The sequence below is a fragment of the Macaca nemestrina genome, chromosome 14 (assembly GCF_043159975.1).
Source record: "Macaca nemestrina isolate mMacNem1 chromosome 14, mMacNem.hap1, whole genome shotgun sequence".
Taxonomy (NCBI): Eukaryota; Metazoa; Chordata; class Mammalia; order Primates; family Cercopithecidae; genus Macaca; species Macaca nemestrina.
Window position 1 is genome coordinate 46,490,114 of NC_092138.1, and position 23,281 is coordinate 46,513,394.

The 23,281-nt window shown below is 37.7% G+C and overlaps 1 protein-coding gene across 12 annotated transcripts in view; it reads right to left on the reverse strand.

Moving 5' to 3' along the window:
• Positions 1–23,281, reverse strand: part of LOC105489077 (basonuclin zinc finger protein 2) — a 448,875-nt gene that overhangs the window by 235,759 nt on the left and 189,835 nt on the right. The window contains exon 1 of one of the 12 annotated variants that reach the window (XM_071077827.1): positions 9,869–19,680. The exons of the other annotated variants lie outside the window; for them this stretch is intronic. The gene's annotated coding sequence lies outside the window, so the exon portion shown is untranslated. Of the gene's footprint in view, positions 1–9,868; positions 19,681–23,281 lie in introns of those variants that run through there. 12 annotated transcript variants of the gene reach the window in all.

Genomic DNA, 23,281 nt, shown 5'->3' on the forward strand with positions numbered 1-23,281 from the left:
AAGTAGAATAAACAGAAGTTCAATAATAGGCCAGAATTTCTGGGGCAAGAGAAGCGATGGCATCCAGAGCACTCAGAGGGAGAAGGAGATCCTAATTTAGTAATTTGCAAGGGAATGGGGGCATCTCTGCATTGCAATAAAACTGTATAGCAATTTAGAAATTCTCCATATCAGTAATACATGTAGAATGAGTGAACATTTTCATTGTTAAACTATTTAGAAATTAACAAAAATTTTCACATGTGTTATTACGTGTTTTTGCAGTAATCTCAAAACATGGAAACAGACAGCTATAAGGTCGAAGGGAGTATCTGGAGTCGGGTGAGTACTGTAAGAGGGGAAAAAAAGAAAACAAAACTTTAAGTAGCCCGGTATATTTTAGTCAATTTTCCTAAATGTCCCTGTGAAACAAAGCCACCTCAGTTTACACTACCTGAAACTAAAACACACATTACCTTGGTCAAATGCTTGGCTAAATGCTTGTTTTCACCGGGAATAGCCCCCATATTGCTCAGCATATCACCTCCTGGATTCCTTAATATTTTTTTTTCCATCAAATGGTCTAAGCCACAATTAGAGGGAACACTTCCAATGTCAAATTCTTAACAATTCTCTTATCCTTCCAAATTCTGGGAAAGATCATAGGTCTTACAAGTATGTGCCCAGCCCTTTTCCTCTCCAGCATCAATAAACAACTTGATCTGTCTCTTAAGGAAAGACTGTACTTTGCCACACAGCTAATTTACCAACTATCCCAGAACAGACAATCCGGCTACCAAATAACCAGTACTCTCTTTACCCAGATGTTGAAGGCACTCTTTCTTATGCTGACACCCCCCCAACCCAGTGTTTTCTCTTACACCCTTTTTCCTCTAAAAAGCAATGGCTGAAGGAAGCAGAGGATTTTAAGGTGACAGTTTACATTGTCTTAAAATCATCAACTAGGATCAGAAAAATACATTAGGCTGATACACAAACCACTGATCATCACAATTGTCTCTTTCTTTGAATGTGATTAAACTTAAGCACGAATGCATTTGAGAGCTAGGTCCTAGAATGGTGGATGAATTAAGAGAGGTACTCCATAAACATTTGCTGAATGGCTGGATAGATGAATAGGTGTGAGTAAATGGCAGATGGACGGAAGAGGGGGCGTATGAATGCACACACATGCACTGACTGACTTAATGCCGAGGGCCCTGACAATAGTATTACAGCCAAATTCTATTGTACTGCCATGTAAAAAGGCTCTCCGTTTCATTGTGTCCTTCTGCAATTTCAGGACCCCTGTTCACTGACAGCCACGCTGCTTCTCAAAATCCCAAGCTTGAGGCGGGCGCAGCGGCTCATGCGTAATCCCAGCACTTTGGGAGGCAGGGGTGGGTGGATCAGGAGGTCAGGAGATTGAGACCATCCTGGCCAACATGGTGAAACCCCATCTCTACTAAAAATACAAAAATTAGCTGTGTGTGTGATGGTGCATGCCTGTAATCCCAGCTACTCAGGAGGCTGAGCCAGGAGAATCGCTTGCCAGGAGGTGGAAATTAAAGTGAGGTGAGATTGCGCCACTGCACTCCAGCCAGGCGACAGAGCGAGACACCGTCTCAAAAAAAAAAAAAAAAAATTACCCAGCTTGTTCCTGCATCAGGGTCTTTGTCATTGTTGTTCTCTCTGCTAGAATATTCTTCCCTTGATCTGTGCAAGGCTTGCTCTCTCATTTTATTAGGTCTCTGCTCAACTGTCATCTCCTCAGAGTTACCTTTCTTGGTCACACCATGTAAAATAACAGGCTCTTCTCTACCCTCACTCCCCATCCCCTTATTCTCTGCTTTTTTCTTCATAGCCCTTATTATATTCCCTATTTTATCAGTTGTTTACTATTTGTCTTCTCCACTAGAATATAATCTCCAAGGGAAAGGACTTTGTTATAGTCATCACTATACCTTCAGCAACCAAACAGATGCCTGAAACAGAATTATATGCTCAGTTAATATTTGAATTTAGCCAAATATTCCCTGCAAAATATTTTACAAATCTAACTTCTCACCCCCAAATAAGTTTTACCCACACTAGGGACCCCATAATTAGCTGTTCTCCAACTGTACTATGTACTCAGCACTTTACATCCCTTGCCTGCAATGTCTTGGACTTTCCCTTGAATATTACACATCTTTTAACCATCAAGGACCAGCTCAAGTAGCACTTCCTTTCTATGCTTACTCCATAGAAAAACATTATTGCTTCCTTATCTGTAGTCCCCCAGCTCTTAATACATATCACTTTGTATTAGTTCCTTGTTTATGTGTGTACCTCCTACTCTTCAGCAGAACATAAGCTGCCTAAGGTATTCATTAGCATGGACTATAATTTGCCTTTACAAAGCCAAACTTTATTGGATAGCAGAAAAAGAGAAAGGACAAAAAGGGGGAAAAACTAAGTTTCCACAGAATGTGCCAGCCAATATGACTGCTATAAAGTCGGCCCTCTGTATCTGCGCATTCTGCATCCATGAATTCAACCAACTGTAGATTGAAAATATTCAGGAAAAAAACAAAAATAAAAATAACAACACAACAATAAAAATAATAGTAATTTAAAAATCAATACAGTATACCAATTATTTACATAGTATTTACATTTTATATTGTATTAGGTATTGTAAGTAATCTAGAGATGATTTCAAGTGTACGGGAGGATGGACATAGATTACATGCACAGTAATGCCATTTATAAGGAACTAAACCGTCCTCAAATTTTGGTATTTGAGGGAGGTCCTGGAACCAATTCTCTATAGATACTGAAGGATGACTGTAGATGATCTAACTTAATCCTAAATATTCTAAAATGTATATACCATTATTCCTATTTTAAATGTAAGGAAACTGAGGCTCAAGAAAAGTAATTAACCTTCCCAAGGTCACATGGTAAAACTGATTTTACAACCTAGTGGTTCCTTTCTCCATTCCTAGAGAGAAAGAAGGTGTGAGCCCTTGCCTCATTCCTGTATCATCATCAGAACAAGATGCAATAGGTAATACACTCATCTTCTAACAAAAAAACCCTAGGTTTTAGCTTACTATAGCTAGTCTTTATTAACTGTTTGAACTTACTTGGATAAACCACATAAACTCTCTCAACTAGTTTCCTCATTTATGAAACAGCAGGTACCACCTGCCCTTTTTAACTAAATCACATGTTTACCTGGAGACTGACTTCAATAGCATATGGGGAAGTGACCAGTATACTATACAGCTGTGTTTTAGTTCCCCAGAGATGAAAACCAAGCTAGGGTACATATTATAGAAGACTCTAGAGCCCTTTGTCTCATAATTTCAGAGGCCATTAAAGTTTAGTCTTATCAGTTTCCTCTCTGCACTCAGGAATTCCCTCCATCAGAGTTTCAATATATCAATATTTCTATTGCTTTGGAGACTCCTACTAAAGCAGCCATGAACATCTAATGATCTTATTTTCATGTCTATTTCTAAAGACTTATGTGTTGTGTGTGTGTCATTTGTTGTGAGAGCATTCCTGAACTTAAAAACATCAATAAATAAAATTAATTTCTCAAGATGTTTTTAATGTCCATGTAAATACACATAAGAAAAATTATTTTGTAAATGTCTACTACAGAATTAAATATTAAGAGGTTTTTAAAAATAAAACCAAAACATTTAATGAATAAAACTAATCTGAAATTATTTAACTCAACTACTTAGACAACTCCTTAGCATCAAAGACAAGTAACAGAGCAGGTCTAAGCTTTAAGTGTGTAGAAAATCACACTAACAATTGTCTTTAAACCGCTAGTTATTTTGAAGAGCTGCCAACATGTTTCCCTAGAAAAACAGATTGGGATTTAGGACCTTACACGGTGATACCAATTTGATTAACCATTCAAAAGGAAATTTCTACTCAAGCTATTAAACTCCCAATATTTCTCCTTCAGAGGGGAAAACATTCACATATTAGTTCATGAGTCTACTTTGTGTACTCAAAATAGATATTCTGGTCCTCTAAATGGTAGACATTGTGATGCTACATATTTAAAACATTCTAGAGCATATGGCTCAAAAAAGTAAACACAACAAACCTATAAAGTGTACAACAGGGCAAGGTCTCATTCTAATTACACCACATCGCCAACACTTTATTTAAATTCTAGGAGTCATACCTTAAAATAAATACTGATTACAATGCGGCATGCTCAAAAGTAATCGGCCAGATTTTAACTCAACACAAGAGAAAATACCCAGGCCGAGTGCAGTGGCTCATGTCTGTAATTCCAGCACACTGGGAGACGGAGGCAGGCAGATCACCTGAGGTCAAGAGTTCAAGACCAGCCTGGCCAACAGGGTGAAACCCTGTCTCTACTAAATACACAAAAATTAACTAAACATGGTGGTGCATGCCTGTAGTCCCAGCTACTCGGAAGGCTGAGGCGGGAGAATCATTTAAACCCAGGAGGTGGAGATTGCAAGTGAGCTGAGATCATGCCACTGCACTCCAGCCTGGGTGACAGAGTAAGACTCTGTCTCAAAAAATAAAATCAAATGAAATGAAACGAAACGAAACGAAACAAAACAAAACAAAACGAAACAAAACAAAAAACAAACGAGAAAATATCCTACCTAAAACAGAAAGGAATGAATATTTGATGGCATAAAATCAGGGAGAACTTGCTACTGCTTCCTTCTCTAGAAACATTATTCTTAAAAGGTTACTAAATCAATGTTTTTTAATTATAATTTTAAACAAATGCTTTTAAAGTTGCTACTACATGCAGTAAGTGCCTTAAACAATAGTAGGGATATAAAAAGGAAAGCTCACGATCTGCTCTCGAGATTACATTCTATTCTGGTTACACCCTTTCTGATTATCTCATCTGCTTCAGTATAAAGCTAAGTGATTTCATCAATAACATCCCTAACACCTCCTCCACTCACTCACTCAATTCCAGTGATCCATAGGCACTCCACTCTGTTTTCTCCTTTTTTGAGACAGAGTCTTGCCCTGTCGCCCAGGCTAGAGTGCAGGGGCGCAATCCCGGCTCACTGCAGCCTCCACCTCCCAGGTTCAAGCCATTCTCCTGCCTCAGCCTCCCAAGTAGCTGGGATTACAGGCTCCTGCCACCACGCTTGGCTAATTTTTGTATTTTTAGTAGAGACAGGGTTTCACCATGTTGGGGCTGGTCTTAAACTCCTAACCTCATGATCCACTGGCCTCAGCCTCCTAAAGTGCTGGGATTACAGGCATAAGCTACAATGCCTGGCCTACTCTGTTTTCAAACTAACACAAATATGGGTTCTTTCTAATTTACCAAGAAGGTTATGTATTCCAGTTCTGTGACTCCAGACTATACTATAAAAAGAAGGAACCGAACTTCATGATCTCTAATATGATGATATTCTTGATACTAATATTCTAGTTCTTAGAATATTTGCTCTATAATCATGTATTTCTGTAACTGCATTCTGTTGACTTTACACAGGTTTAAAAAAAACACAAAAGAGTATTTCAAAAATCTCAAAAAGAGTAATCATGTCCAATAGCATCAATTCAAATGTGCCTGCTGGGATATCTAATTCACCAAACAAAATTTTAAAGAGTCAGGTGTGAATATTGTTTCCTTACTTAGTAAGAAAGAAAAAATCTGAAAGGAGACACATGAAAACAGATTTTCCAAATAAACCTTTGCCTTAATAAGTAATTTCCTCTTTGAGTAAATGTACTGTTAAATCTATAGAAACTTGCCTTGAGTCTACCTATAAAGTCCAGCTATATTAAACGTATGGTACGAAACAAGGGAGGAGGTAAGCCCCTCGCAAGAAAAGGGCTAACCCAACTAGCTTGCCATCATTATTAGAGATTAGTTATGAAAACCAAACCCTCCATTAATCCTGAATTCCACCTTTATCCTGCTTCTTGAAATAATAAGCCTTTATTCCTCCTGTTTCCCAAAGTAAACAGAAATACCATGACAAGAAAAAGACACTCTGGACTTGTGACATCAGTATTCACTTCATCTCAAACACCGAATTTGATAGAGAATGCTCCCTGTTATTGATTTCCAAAACATACTCCAGAGTCCCAATGTTGTCCCTCCTTTCCACGCGAGTCCTTCCCTGGCTGGCATCTACACATTTTGTTGCTCAGAAGCATGCTAATTCTTCCCTAATGCTGCACTTTGCCCAGAATGTCTGACTGTCACTACCCCTCCCAACCACAAGTTCAGGGAGCCAGAACTTTCCTATCCAGAGAAATTCCACTACAATTGCATCCAACCATGGTCTTGACTCATAAACCTATACCAAGTTTTTGCTCAAGGCCTCTCTCCTTTTAGCTGAGACTGTCTAGGGACACTGAAGAGAATTTCTGGCCTTGTAGGAAGCAACTATACCTTTAGGGTTTCTATGTGGTAAAAATTCCTGTAAACTGCCTGTATCCTAATCTGGTCTAGTGTTGGATAGGATGCTCATCAATGACAGATTCATAAAAATGAAAGGAAAATAAAAGCAGGGGCAATAAGGGCATTCAGAAAAGAAAAAAGGAAAACAAAAACAAAAACAAAACCAAACCAGGGGATCTACAACAGACCCAGTAAGGAGAAAGCTTTGTTGTCTTCAGCTGAAAACACTGTTCTGCTCTGGGATGAACTCTCAGAGTTCATGTCCACATGAAATGTGAGCAGCAGAATGCTTCACCTATACCATGAAGGTTTGTGCTGATGCTGCCTACACCCTGCCTATTCTTAGATTCAGAATACTGTGAATCTTACATTCAGAATAGGCAGGGTATAGGCAGCATCAGCCCAATGCTTCATGGTAGAAGCAGGGAAGTGCCTTAGATATCACAGCAACTATCCCAAACTAGACCTGTAACTTCCTTATAAATTAAGGAAGTACCTTAGAAATCACAGCAACTTTCAGCCGGGCGCAGTGGCTCTCGTCTGCAATCCCAGCACTTTGGAAGTCCAAGATGAGTGGATCACGTGAGGTCAGGAGTTTGAGACCAGCCTAAAAAACATGGTGAAACCCCATCTCTATTAAAAATACAAAAAACTAGACAGGCATGGTGGTGCATGCCTGTAATCCCAGCTACTCCAGAGGCTGAGGCAGGAGAATTGCTTGAACCCGAGAGGCGGAGGTTGCAGTGAGCTGAGATCGTACCATTGCACTCCAGCCTGGGCAACAAGAGTGAACCTCTATCTCAAAAAAAAAAAAAAAAAGAAAAAGAAAGAAATCATAGCAAATTTCCTAAACTAGACCTGTAAATTCTTTGAGGTTGAATAGTTCTTACCATCTTATTTTACCATTTGACACTATTTTATGCTACTAAGCATGAAAGTGTGTTTAATATTTGACTAGCATCATGAATTTATAGTCATGACTGATTTAGAGATATGAAAATGCATAATGCAAGTTAATTTTCTAATCAGAACAAAATTTATTTCCTCTGAAACCAAGCCCTGGAGCTTCACAGATCTAGGCACACTGGAGTTAGGATCATTACAAACATGATCCTTAGTAAGTAGGTATTTGATTTTTTAAATATTATAATGCTAAACAATCTGTAAACAAATACTCCCTACCTGTTGAACTTTTCCTAGTAAATCATCAGTAACTAACTGAAAAATCACATATTGCCATGATTAGTTTTTCAGTCATACTTACAATAAGGATTTCTAGGATTAAAAATATTAAAGAAACCATCTTTAAAATTGTATCTGGTAAATTATCACCATTTTTTTCCTTGTGCCATTTCAATGCATATATTTATCTATTAAAACACAGTAATTTTAATAACTACTTCATTGACAACTCCTTTCAATGAGTTATTTCTTGTATAAAATTTGAATTCATATTTCAATAAACAGGAGATCACATGGGTTTTTTAGAATATTTTTCCCATAAAGTACATTTTTTTTCTATGAAGAGCTACCTTCTAACATACTTTCCTCCAGAGCTATAGTTTGCCAGAGGGCATCTCTATCTATCTGATTTTGGTCTCATCTTCAATTCTCTGTTTTCTTCACTCTGGTAACGTTGGCATTCCCTTGATCTCTGCCATGTCGGCTGCAAATGTTCTCTTCTATAACTCTATATAGAAATTGTATTTGGTTTTTCTCAACATCATGAATCCTCCAATAAAGCAGGTAGGTGGCATTAAAGATATTTAACATGCTTCATTAAAAGAGAGAAACAACAGCTTAAAAACACATGCACAGAAAGGTTACTGACCAATACTATCAATTATCTAAATGCTACAATGCAACTGACAACACAGTAAATAACATCTAAGCTATCTTGGCAATTAAGTAAAAACATCTTTCAAGAAACCATAGGTCAGCTTTCATTACTGAGACTCATTGGGTGATTCTGGACCTAAACACCTCAATACACATCCAGTAGATCTGTTTTCCTGGTTTAAACATGGTGTCTAAACAGCAAATATATCTGTTTTGCCGCCCATCTGAAATGTAACCTACACTAATCTATACAAAGCCAGATGCACACACATTTTGAAGCAATATATTCTGAACAAATTTTTCATGTTTTGAGGAAGTGCTAATTCACTTAAATGTAATTAGCATTATTCAGCCTGAACATTTTACTTGCCTGATATATTTTGATTTTTTTCTGCTTGAGTCTACAGTTTAAAAATTCACATATATATTCAAATATTTATGAACTCTATGAACTAGTACTAGAGTGATACTACACTCTGAAAAAAATGTAAAACCAATAAAGAACACTGTAGGCTTCCTATTTCCACTAAAAACCTAAATACTAATTTCAGAAAAGCACACATCACTCTCACACACACACACACACGCACACACACACACAGATGTTACAAAAGCACTGTCACTAGAATACATGCTTTGGTTGTTTATCCAAATGGTAATGAGATGCAATGATCTACCTTCTTTAGCCACGTCCTCTTTTGTAATAATAGCATCTATTTATTTAACAGCTAACCAACATTTAGAGTGCTGTCTACGTTTACTCAAGGAGTTTTTCCTTTTGCGAATCTAACCGGCCTATACAAGAATAAAATCCACAATCAAGCTCTTGTTGGTTCCACGCTCTCCTCAACTGAGATTAGGTAGTAAAAACAACTAAAGTATTGTTACTGACAAGATAATCAACGTTGTAGTTAATTGAAAATTAACAGTGGGACTCTCTACTTACTGCCAAATGTAGTAATTTGAGGTGGTCATCCTCAACAGACCAAGAAAGTAGATTTCCAATTATCAGAAAGTGAGGATTATCTGAGCAAATAATACTTTCAACTTCTTACTGACATAATTACATTAAATGAGATAGTCTTTTGACAGCATTTTGTTTTCCCTCTAGCATAAATTATTTAGATATAATCAAACAAGAAATGTTTTGAAACCAAGACATTTACCACATTCGTAATATGAAAGTTAAGAAAGGTATAGTTCAAGTTCATACAGAGAAAACAATATAGCATATGTTTTGAGGACCTACTATGTATGGGGCACTATGCTAGATACCAGGATATACAAAGATCAACACAACTTTATTCTTGCCCTCAAGGAGAGCATCTTCTAGGTGGGCTTGCCTATTCTCTACTCTATTTGCACCCCAAAACACTATTCAAGAACTCAATTAAAACTCCATCCCCTTTTTAAATTCTTCTGTGGTTTTCCTGTTCTCTGTGATTCCATGGCACAAAGACTGCCATTTATCACATCAAGCAATTATTAGGTACGTTCCTACTAAGTGCCAGGCACAATGGTAAGTGCTGAGACCTGATAGATAAACAGGACCAAACCTGTCCTTCGGGAACATCACGTTTAGCAAAGCTCCCATGGAAACACCAGCTTATTGTTATGCACCTTGTTTTTCTTCTAAAGAAAGGAGACCTCACTGTGTTGCCCAGGCTCATCTGGAAGAGATCCTCCTGCCTCAGCCTCCTGAGTAGCTGAGACTGTAGTCACAAGCCACTGCGCCTAGCTTCTTCTTACGCATCTTTACACTGCCAGCCCCTGGCACACCGTGGGAGCTCGATGTGTTAATTAAGTATCCAATGAAAAGACCTTTAGATGAGAAATCAGAAGACCATGTGTGACCACAGTGTGCCATTGTGACACTCTGGGCCTCACTTTTTCCACCAAACAATGCAGTCATTGTCATTCTCCGATGTGATCTCAGGGTATACCATACATGAGTGAATATTCTGATTTCAAGTGAGAGTTGTAAACATACTTAACAACGTCAGGATGTACTTTAAACAATTTTAAACCCCTCTAAGCTATGATCAGTTCAATGACTAGGCCTATGCTAAAATACCATCCTGAAACATTATTGTAGCCACTATTGTGGAATTTACTTTCTGATTTTGATATATTGAGTTCTTTTCTTGTCTCCCCTTATCCACAGATGTATAATGTGGGTCTGCTGTATTCTTTCAAAGGAAGAATTGGCAGGGTGGTTGCTGTTACTTAGGGTAAGTGTGTAATCTCTTTGACTTTCTCTTGTTGGGCAAACTGCCCAGTGAATATCAATTTTTTTAGAGCTACAAATATGGTTTTAATAGATTCACAGATTTTAAATTATTATAATTCAGAGCACGTCTCTCCCAGGGTGAGCAAATAATTCACAACAATCCATGAGATGCAAAGGAGATGACAATGGATCAATCTGTATGTGAGTAAGTTGACGCAGTGCTTTACTGTTCCTTCTTTCTCTACAGACCCCACCCCCCAAGACACACGATTTTCATATGAAAAAAATTGCTTTCGTGTATGAAAGTTTGAATTAGTCATAATACCCACTTTGGGGACAGAGGAAGACTTACTGTAAATCAGCCACTCAGAAACCACATTTGACATATTTTGGTTATAATGTAACTATAAGTTGCATAATATTGTACATATTGATTGGAGCCTGAGAATATAATGGAAAGCAATTGCCATATATTGAAAGTGACTAACCACAAGATAGAAAATTGTTCCTGAAGAGCCCACTAAGGGAGTAATTTTCCTTAGAATCTAAAACTCCTTATCCTCTAGATCTCATATTCTATCACACCCCTAGGTTACATTTTGCCCTAAAGGTGCTAAGGTATGTTAACCTCAAATAATCCAACTATCCAACTCCCTCAGATCAAGATAAATGTTTAGCAGAGTAAACTAAAATTTTCCTTTATTGAAACAGTACTGGCTATTCTGAATTGGAGCAAAAGAGCAAATCAGATGTACATCTCACTAGACAGCGACTCCCAGTTGATTGAGAGTATTACAACAGTTACAAATTCTTAGTAGAATCAGCCCCTCTGTTGTTTCTCTGTCCTGGTCTTTTACCTTTAAAATATAATAATTTATTGAGGGAATTAAAGTATGTGAGATACTATGTCATGCATTTGCAAGATGTTCCTTCCATCTACCTGTACAAATAGAGAACTTCTTCTCTACCTGCTTAAATTATCATTTCTATAAGCAGTACACATTTCTTTAAACAGAAACAAAAAGAAAGAAAAGAAATCAGATACCACAAAAAAAGAAATCAAGATCAGCTCATCCACTTATAAGAAGCAAAACGTGTTAGAAACTTTAACTGCAGCTTAGAGTGGATGGTAGGAAACTTTGATGTGGTTTCATCTCCTCTGCGTGATCCATGATAATAGCTAACCTTATAATTTGTGGACCATGACTCCAATAAAAACATGTAACTACAATTTAAAAACATATAATAATTGTGTAATTCAACTGCTTTTGTTAGAAGTTGGTTTCTGAAACAGATTATTCTATCAAATAAGTACTGAAAGCATGCATAATGCTTCGATCCCACTGGGTACTACTTTTACTTTTTCCTTACACTCTTCTCTAAATCTTCACTAATCTATCATATGCCACGGTTTGATAGAAGTATTAACTATACCTATTGGGGTTCCTAGGACCATTGGAAACTCCCAGTAAAGATTTGGGTCTACTTTTGAACATCTGAAAAGAGCCAAATTACCTTGTGGCAGAATTTTGCTAAATAACTCAATTTAGAATATATATAGTATATAAATATAAGTAAAATATATTAGAGACAAGGTCTCGCTCTGTTGCCCAGGCTGGAATGCAGAGCGCAATCATAGTTCACTGTTACCTTGAACTTCTGGGCTCAAGTCATCTTCCCACCTCTGCCTCCCAAAGTGCTGGGATTACCAGCATGAGCCATTGTATCCAGCCAATTTAAGAAGAATGTTAAGAGTGGCTGAATAGCTGACAACTTTGTCCCACTCCAAAATCAAGGACATAGGATATAAATGTTTTATGCTTTAGTGTGGATAAAGCAGTAGACTTGTGTCAATAAAAGGGAAATGCACTGCCTATTCTAGATCATTCTGGTCCTAATGGTGAACAACCAAATGTTCCAAGAGGTAAGACAAAATTATTGAAGGAAATGCAAACAATCCCTTCAAATAACAAAGTGATGGTAAAGGTATACCTGAACTCACCTGAGAAGTATACTACAACAAATGCAAGAAAAGAAAAATTCAGAACATCAAATACTCCAGAGCTCTCTATGCTTTTAGAGCAAAACCAAAAACCATGTATGGGTTCCTTGGACCACTTAAAAATCCTCTCTGTCACGTCTCTTGTTCTAGCCGTCTCTTGTTCTAGCCGCATGAACCAACTTCCCCCGTTGATGGCTAATTAGCACCTTCCCCTGAGCTTGCCCCACTTGAGTCATGCTTCCTGACAACTTGAAGATGCACATGCACAAGCCAAAAGTGTGGGAAGTTCATGCTCAGACGGCCATACGGATCAATGGAAATGAGAGCCAATGGGGCACTGATCATCTCAGTGATTCATCTTTGTGTTGGTTTTCCCTGGTCCTTCATTTCTACTCTAGGATCCTCCCTAAACAAAATGCCTTCATGCAAGTCACTGTCTCAACTGTTTACAGAAGAGCCCACATTATATCAGCTCCTCCTAAAAGACATCCTAAAATGTATGGATAAAATAATATGTGATTGTATCAAAATGAAGGAAAAGGTGAAGCACTGAAATAACAGCAAAAAGGAAAGGATAAGTGGAAAACGAAAAGAACTAGGGAAGTGCAGAAAGGCTGGAGAAGACATCTAGCCTTTCACATCCAAAAGAACAGGCAGCCCAGGGAAAAGCGAAACTCAGGAGAGAATCTCTGTACAGTGCCTTTACCCCAAATAAGCCTTTACCTTTACCATCAGGGGTTCTGTTTGACAGAAAATTAGACTATATCAGCTCTGGTCCTATGCATTACTTCCAAAATAGAAACTGGACATGGAGCTCATACTGTTTACTCAGCTCATTGAAGCCTGCCTCCCATTAGATTTGAGAAGCAGGCTCTGGTCGGCAAGTAAAGGAGAGCAGTTGGCCCACCGTTAGTCACATCTTCAACCCAGAAGGCATCTTGTTTCACCATATGCCTGAGCTCCAGTCAGCAGATCCCAGTTTTAATACTGGTTTGACAAGTACTGTTCTGAAAGGCTTACAGAAAACAGACCCAAACTCCATCAAATATATCTACATAGCTCAACAATGACTGAAAATCCAAGTTGCATAATCTAGAACGGAGCCAAGTGTAACAGTGAAAATATATCTGTACATACATTGTGAGGCTGTCTTACGCCACAGTTTCTCTCATTAAGCAAACTCTGAACAAATCATTCATGGGTGATTGGTCACAAATCTTTTAGTGGTTACTGATTCACAAAACCACAGAAATAATACATACTCTGCTAACAGCCAGGGGTGTTGCTATGGCATCATAGATAATCACAGGTGAAACAGGGAGATCTGGGGCACTCCTATGAAGATGAGACAAAAGATCTTTAAAATAATACATCCAAATATCTGACAGGTCACATTGAAAATGTTTAACATCAACTATAGACCAATCCAGAGCAAAAAGTCCTAACTGTTCAGGACAAAATGAAATCACAATTACAATTTCATCATATCACACTCCTAATCACCCTATGCCTAATCCTAAAAGAACATTATTCTAAATCCATTCTCTTTATGAGATTAAGTAGGAACAACAAACTTCAGCCATCAGGCTCCATTCATAAAAGGTTTTACAAGAGAGATTACATGTGACAATTTTTTTCCCACAATTTATTAGTTACGTTATTGGACACTGTCACCAAATTCTGTTAAATAAGAGAACATCATGGAGTAGTGAATCTATCTAAGAGCAAGGTGAATAAAATCTACATCTTTTACTTTCCAAAAACAAAGTTCTCATTTGGGGACATAAAGAAACCAGCTTCACGGAGTCAAAGGAATACAGACAGGGAAAGAAAGCAGGGTAAACAACATTAACCAAAAGTTCTGAATTAAACAGTAAATAATGACACTGACAATTTTCCTACGAGCTGGAATCCCTGTTTAGATTTTTGGGGGTTTTTTATTTTGTTTTATTTTAGTGTATCTGTTTTCTGCTCTTTAGGTGACGGGAGTGCATTCTCATATAAAAGATAACGAATGATGCTTGCATGTATTATGTACATAGACTTATATGACTAATAATTAGAAACAAAATTCCTTCGCATATCAAAGATATGTTTATTCAAGAAATTCCTAATGGCTTCATTTATAAGTAAAACTTTCTCTTTATTTGAGACCCAGTAGCATAGCACAATATAGCTGGAGGACAGCAGGTAGCTCTTATAATGAACTTTGCACAGTTTTGAGGAAATAACATCTGAAAGCAGTTCATTCTTCCGGAATGAGTAGATGAATGGTTCAAAAAGAATAAAAATCCCAGGGAACATTCTGAGATTAAAAAAAAAAAAAAAAAAAAACCCACAACTGAGAGGTGGAGGCATTCTTGCTAATTAAAATTTCCAGTTCTTATGGTCTTCTATATACACAAGTCCCAGTCAAGAAAGATCTGCAGGATCAGGCCTGTACTGAGCAAAAGTATACCTTCATCACATCACATTAATTGTATTATTACTTCATAAGGCTAACCAGCCAGGTTTATACAGAAGAGATTAAATAACAAGATAATCTTATAAACAATGCTCATTTCATCAGTGTACCAAATAAGTGTGATTTATATCTTTGACTGTTCTAATTAATTTCTGCATCCACATGCTTTAATTTACACAGCCAGACACCTACACTGCAGTAGGGACAGCCATTTTTTTAATGTGTTGAACTTTGAGATGGGTTCATGTTTAGTCTCCCCAATGTTGCTGTTTTAGTTCCCCTACACTTAAAAAATGAAGTGACTGTTATAATACCTTGCACTAAAATTAAAGCATGCAGAAAGAAAATATTTTATCAAACTCAATACCTATCTCTCTTGCCAACATTTTACATTTAATTTTAGTTGGTATAGCTTTACTCAAACGTACAACTAGAACTGTTCATTCCAAAGTTCTGAACCTGCCTTTTCAGACTAATATTCCACTCAAAGCCTTTTAGATATATAAGTTAATCTCATTACAGCATCAATTTTATATCCTCATCTTTGTTTTAATGCAGTTCCCAGAGGCTTAGGGGACAGCTAATTTTTTAAAAATATGATTTCTAATCACAGTGAGGGTCTGGATAACATTTTTAAACTGTCCTCTAGAATGCTGGTTTACAACACCAAGTACTACCATTGAATAGTTAGAAACAAAGAAATTCCAGAGATGGAGGAAAATTAATCTCATCCCAATTTCCTAGCCAGAAAGACAAAAATATCTCTGAATCCAGACCCACTTATAATACACCATCAGTGACATCTCATTAATGCCAGCACTCTTTTAAAATCCCTAAAAAAAATAACCATCTAAAGGAGTATCCTGGTGTCATGATTATTTTAGTTTAGTCATTATACAACTCTCATAGAAAGTCTCAAGCGTAGGCATGAAGATGTGTGTTTACTTATTTAATCAGGCAAGCAAAAAGTATTTTACTTGTCTTTGATATCAAAAGTTTATTTCTGGATCTAATCGATGTTTACTTGTAGGACTTTAATACAATAACAGATGTCAGTTATATTATCTGTTTTTGATTATAAACTCCTAGAGGGCAAAGACCCTATCTATTTAGCTCACTTCTTTTAAGATGCAAACACAGTACCATACCCAAAAAGGCACTTAAAGATGGTTTATATAACATTGATTTCAAGGGGAGTTGGTCTGTGTATATGCTCCTTGAAGCTCTCCACTGGCACTCGATGAACATTAAAGATTTACACTTTTATGTTCTTGGGCAATTCCATTATTCAGTTGTCTATAATGGCAGTTTTGAAACAGATTATTAGATGGGAATATTTCTGATACTTAAAAGTTTAAGAATCAGCATTTGAACAACACCTAAATTCTAAACTACCTGACACTAGAAAAGTAGAAGGGAAAAAATAAAAGCAAGACCACAATATTCCATTTCTTAGCATCAAGTTAGCACATTTCACACACGGTGCAGGAAGATCTGCTATTTTCATAGGGAAACCTGCCAAGACAACTACTACAGTGCCTAAAAATGTAGCCTCCTCGCATGTTTCTTCACCTTTTCCCCACCTTTACTGAGGTCTAACTGATACTTACATCCTTTATTTATGTCCCCTTGGATTATACAAAACAAGGAGTAAAGAGTTAATTTTTTTATTTTTCTATTTTTTTAAGTCTCACTGTGTCACCCAGGCTGGAGTTCAGTGGTGTGGTACTGTGATATCGACTCACCACAACCTCTGCCTCTGGTCTCAAGTGATCCTCCCGCCTCAGCCTTCAGAATAGCTGCGACTACAGGCACATGTCACCACACCCAGCTAATTTTTGTATTTTTATTTTTAGTAGAACCAGCCTTTTGCCATGTTGCCCACGCTGCTCTTGAACTCCTGGGCTCAAGTGATCTGCCCACCTCGCCACCTTCCAAAATGCGGGAATTAAAGGCATGAGCCACTATGCCTGGCCTAATTTTCGATGAAAAGAAAAAATTCAGAATACTGTTATATAATACTTGTTGAACTCTAAAGGAATAAAACCTAGTAAATAGTATCTTAAAGACTGACACATTAGCAATGAAGAGTGTGTTACTAACTACGTGATTTTAGTTAAGTCTTAAAAGTTCTCTGCCTCAGTTTCCAAATCTGTAACGATACTAGGTTACATAACTGAAGTAATTTCCAGCTTTGGCCGGGCTGTAATCCCAGCACTTAGGGAAGCTGAGACAGGTCAATCACTTGAGGTCAGGAGTTTGAGACCAGTCTGGCCAACGTGGTGAATCTCAGTTATCCATGTGAAATTTTGTATTTTAAAATACAAAAATTAGCTGGGTGTGGTAGCATGCACCTGTAATCCCAGCTACTTACTCAGGAGGCTGAGGCAGGAGAATCACTTGAACCCGGGAGGCAGAGGTTGCAGTGAGCTGAGATTGCGCCACTTCGCTCCAGCCTGGGCGACAAAGCGAGACTCTGTCTCAATCAATCAATTCCAGCTTTTAATTTCAAAAACATATGAAAAAATACTGATCCTAAAGAATTGAAAACACAAATTGAGCTTCCATTATCTACTCAAACAAAAGAATTTTTCTTTTTCTTTTGTGTACATGTAGGGGGGAATGTGTGCTCTTAAATTATTAATTATGACTAACTCCAACAAAATATTTGAACAGAATATCACTAGCTATTCTTATAAACATATAAAAATATGGATATATACATATATATGACATGTGTGTATGTACATACCAAATCCATGCATAGGCACACACCCAAACACAAATGCATAATTCTATTTAAGCCAAGAATTAAAATATTTTGTTTTTCTCTATTTTTTCCTTCTTCTATGAAGCTGCTATGGCTTAGGAACGTACATAAACATAAGTATCTTATTTAATACTTCTTACATTAATACTGGCAGTTGCCAACATGAACAACTTATGTTAAGTCGGTTGTCCAAAATCTCTCACAGAAATATTGGTATTGAGAAAGAATGCAGAAATGTAGTTAAGTTCTCAGGCCATTCGACCAAAGTTTACTTAATCCACAATGTATGTGAAATACAGAACCTGAGACACAGGAACTCACAAATTTAATGCTGCCTAACTAGATGCTAAGTTAACAGCAGCAGCAGAATAAAGTCTCGAAAATATGTAGGGGCATCCAGTTCACACCACACCGAAGTAAGAACAAGGGAGGAGAAAAAAAAGCAAGTTCATGAAACTGTTTTTTTCCCTGTAAACATTTACTAACACACTTCTGAAAGAAAGCACAAGTCATTGTTGAATATATTATCATTTTCTTATTTGTTTGAGAAACAAATGTATTACAGAATGCGAATTAAGAAAGATAGAAAGAAAAACATAGTTATCTTGTTAAAAAATGTTCTGTGTTCACTTTAGATTCTTTATTCTAGGGAAAAATTATAAAAATGTTTTTAGGTGAAAAATATTTAATTTTTCAAGATATGTGAAAATTTCAGAAAAAAATTCTAATTTTTATCTGCTTGGCCACCAGAAGCTAGTAAAAGTAATTTACACAGTAACAACAATGTATTCACTACTAGCCGAAAGCTAATACACAGGCACAATCTCCTTCAGTCTGTCCAACAGTGCCAAGAGATAGGCTGAAGAACTCATCTTTCTATACTATCCATCAATTAAAATAAAATTTAAAGATAAAAACACACATGGCCAGGCACGTTGGCTCACACCTATAATCCCAGCACTTTGGGTGGCTGAGGCTGGCGGATTACTTGAGATCAAGAGTTCGAGACCAGCCCAGCCAACATTGTGAAACCCCGTCTCTACTAAAAATACAAAAATTAACTGGGCGTGGTGGTACATGCCCATAGTCCCAGCTACTCGGGAGGCTGAGGCAGGAGAATCGCTTGAACCTGGGAGGTAGAGGTTGCAGTGAGCCAAGATCGTGCCACTGCACTCCAGCCTGGGCGACAAAGCTAGACTTTGTCTCAAACACAGACACACACAGACACACACACACACAGAGTAGCAACATCCTGACTACTGGTCATTCTATTCAACTTCAAACATGTCTAAAGTTAGAGGAAACACAAGTGTTTCAACCGGAATGTCTTCCTCCTGTGTCCAGAATAAGAAGCGAGAGGGTAACCCAAAGCCACAAACTTCTAGTTGACTTTCACCAACAACAATTTCATTCAGGTCCAGGGAAGAGGATAACTCAATGAGTATTCTGCATTCCTTTTAAAAAGCTTAATCAAGGTTCAATTGCTTTCTTTTAAAAAATTCACCAATGGTCACACAACTTTACGCAAAAACGTAACCTAAATTTTATAATTTTACAAACTAAGTAATTGTAGATATCAATCTTTGAACTAGCAGCAGGAAAACCAACGTTATAAATGAAAATGGAATTGCAGTTCACTTTCTGTGAGGGTAGAGGATGAGAATCAATTGTAACAAAAAAAAAGAGGATGCAAAATAAAAGTGAGAATAATGGAAAGGAAAAGAGAAAAGGGAGAGACAGGAGGAAGAAAAAAGGCAGCACGTGACAGTGAAAAAGGCAGGCAATAAGGTAAGGGAGGGATGAAGGGGCAAAGGGAGATAAAATATTTTTAGCAAAACAACTCTTGTCCAAAGCTTGCCCAAGTTCCAGACCATCACTTGTATCTGTTTTCTTTCTTTTTCTTTTTCTTTTATTTTTTTTTTTATTTTTGAGACAGAGTGTTGCTCTGTCACCCAGGCTGGAGTGCAGTGGTGCAATCTTGGCTCACTGCAGCCTCCACCTCCCAATTCTCGTGCCTTAGTCTCCCAAGTAGATGGGATTACAGGCACGTGCCACTACGCCCAGCTAATTTTCTGTATTTTTTTTTTAATTAGAGACAGGGTTTCACCATGTTGCCGAGGGTGGTCTCGAGCTGCTGAGCTCAGGCAATCTGCCCACCTCCCAAAGTGCTGGGATTACAGGCGTGAGCCACCGCGCCTGGCCATGTATCTGTTTTCTAACAGAGGGATTACCTCTCCAGTAATTTTTTAAAAATTCTTTCTGTACCTAAACAGTAACGGTCTCTCTTTTTTTTTTTTTCAAATTTCCATGATTATTTTTACATAAAAGTTCAAGTTTGAAAGCTCCACTTGTGTGTAAAGGAATGGCTTTTATTTTACAAATATACTTTGGAACCTACACACCATTGCTCCGTTTAGTGCACAAAACCTCAGAGTTGTCCTGACATTCCAAACCCGACAGTCTTTCCTTTGTAAAGGACTTAGGGATGTCTCCTTCCATAGTGCCTGAAAATTACAATCAAAATCAGTGTTCACTGATTGTGCAAAGCCTTATAAATATGTTCCCTTGCTTGAGGAGTAATCTTCTATCGCCCAAGATGGTTGTTTTTAATAGCAAGAAAACAACATGGATGTGCCCAAAGTGTCAGAAGCTCTCAAAGGAACATTCATAGTTGGTCATCAGAGAGAAATTGTCCTCCAAGCGGCACTATGTATGCAGAGCAAGGGCACCTGATATTGCAATCACAGCCAGACTCTATAGAAAGGTACACTGTGCCTCAATTCAGCCTGGCAAAGCACCTCCCACCCACCCCACTGCACCTTTACCTGGTGGCTTGCTTCTTTCCACCCATCTACCTACACATCCTCCCTACATACCCATAAACCACTGGTCCTTACTATATTCAATACCGTAAGAATGTTTTATATAAAAATTCATTAAATAATATACCGCTTTTGATATACTGATCCTACAAACTGTAACTCTGTGAAATGGTTCAACACGATGTCATCACTATACAGCAACTTGTTTCATTTACAGTATCTGTTTCACTTCTACTCATGAGCTAATATAATTCAATTTTTTTTAACTGCACACAGGCTGCTAGACACATGTGCATGGCAAATGGAATCTGAACTTAGCTTAACAGCCTCATTTATTCCTGATGGTTTAAATTATTTCATCACAATTAATGACACCCCCTCAGCTTCCTGTGCAGCGCTGCCAGATGTTCAGAGACCACAAAGCCACTCTCTTCTTTGACGGCTGGTGACAAGTCGTCCTCTGAAGGACGTTCCCTAGGTGCGCGGGTCGGATGACACCTCCATTGCTTAGCACCTCTCTGTCTCCCAGAGTAACCATGGAGAGGAAAAGGCAGGAAGGCATGAGAAACCAGCAAATGCATTAGCGAGGGCAAATTATGTGAAGTGATCTAAACTCGGAGGAACTTGGCTCCTGCCAGAGGAGTTCCTAACCTTGTTGTTTTATGAAAGGGCTCTTTGCCTCCACCTTCCACCACTGGCATCCACTGAGTGCCTACCATGGCGTCAGTCCTCAGGGAAAGTCAGAACAATAATCATATAAACTTTTCCACAGGGATCTGTTTGGTTCTTAGTAATTTTGTTTTGCATAGGGGGAGTGTTTTTTAAACTTAACCCCTCCGTCATGATCTTCATCTTGTTTTTAAGGGTAAACAGTTTGAAATCACTGTCCTCGTGTTCGGCTGTGATTATCTTCTATCCTACTCGGTAAAAACTTCCAATAGAAACATACAACATTTTGGCAACTTGTGGTAAATGGTTTTCCGCCATTTACTTCGGTTTAGGAGGATTTAATCTTTTCAGGGGCTTTTGTTGTTGTTCTTGTTAGGTTTGTTTGCCATTATTGTTTTGTTAATTTTTTAAAGAAAATATTGAAAAACAGACTTCACACTTTTTCTATGTTGATTCTGATGTGGGTATAATCATTTACCTCCTTTAATAAGAAAAAAGTTTTTCTCAGTGCAGGAATTCAGAAATAATAATTATATTCCTCATTCAAATTTCATATAAAAATCTAAATTCACATAATCGCAGGCAGCTAAGAAGATAGCAGAAATAGTAAACACACTAATACTTTCACAATAAGAATCCAATTCCACAAGTCTAATTTAGAAAACATTTCCATAAACTAGAGAACATGTGGCAGACATTTTATGGATTATTTTTTAAATGTTTAAAAAAAAAAAAGTTGATCTTATTCAGGGAATAAGGGGCCTTTCCATTTGCCAAAAAGTGTAATAGGAAAACAGACAGGCCACCTGTGTCAGCCCACCCTATAGTATGAACATGAGCTATAAGGGCATTTTGGAAAATATTTTCAAACTGAGATGAGAAAAAAAAATTCAGTATCAATACAGATTCCAAGCAGATGCAAAAGGCTTCTGTGCATGTTAGTGATTATGTGTGTGGCCTACACAGGCTAACTTCAGATTCCTCCAAAACTCAGTGTACTTTCTCTTTTTAAGCTACTTGTGATTAAAACTAGAGCCTCATCCATATGAATTTTGACAATGGATACAAACACAGAGTAAACCAATCAAACCCAACAAGTTGAATTTTCTCCCTCTTAGGTGGCTTTTTCAATTCTAAATGACTACTGAATTTTACCAGACACTCCATACTTAATATTTTGACAGCTGTTGATTAAAATTACTTTACTGGGAAGTCCTATGAAACAGTCTAGTTTTTATCAGAATTGAGGCACTCAAAGGGAAGCTGAGATGGTGGCATACTTGCAGCAAGCAGACAATAGGAAACTCTCAGCACTCCCAGAGTTACGTCAAATTTTCCATGGACCGAAACTAAAATGAAATACTTCAATTACTGAAAGGTAGATAAGTAAAATAAACAATTAATTTCATACGGTGAAGTCAGGAGAGAGTCATATGGACCTCATTCTGTTGTCTCCAAACATTTTATCGGAGGGGAAAAAGGAGCTGAATAAACTTTAAACTCTCATGTAGGGATGTATTGCTTGTGTGTCCCTGGCAGATGTGGAAAGGAGATGAAATGGGCAAGGGAGAATCAAATATCCCATCGCTGCAGGTTTGCTGAGGGAAAGAGCACTGCAAAGATCTCACATCTGGCAATCATTTGTCAATAGCTGGAAAGAGAACTGCAGGAAACTTTCTGGCTCTTGGAGAAGATGAAAAGACAAAAACCATGTGTCACACACACACAAACACACACACACACACTCACTCACTCTGCAATGGTACAATGACTACTACACTTATTCTCTACCCCTCCCTTCCCCCACTAAATTTAATGATCTTCAGATATACTCTACTCCATGGTCAAAAACATGCAGTCACTTGACTTGTTAAAGCTGCAGTGTATGTACATTTTTCAAATAAACCCCAGGGCTGATGTTAGAAAATCAAAATCAGTCAAGCATAGACCGCCTGGTACTTTGGGCAGGAATCCTTGTGGTTTAGTCAATAAACAGAATCTGAATGAAAGACACCACAGTAACTAGACAGTAACGTTTTGAACAGATCTTAACCTGAAAGAGGGGGTTGGGGGACT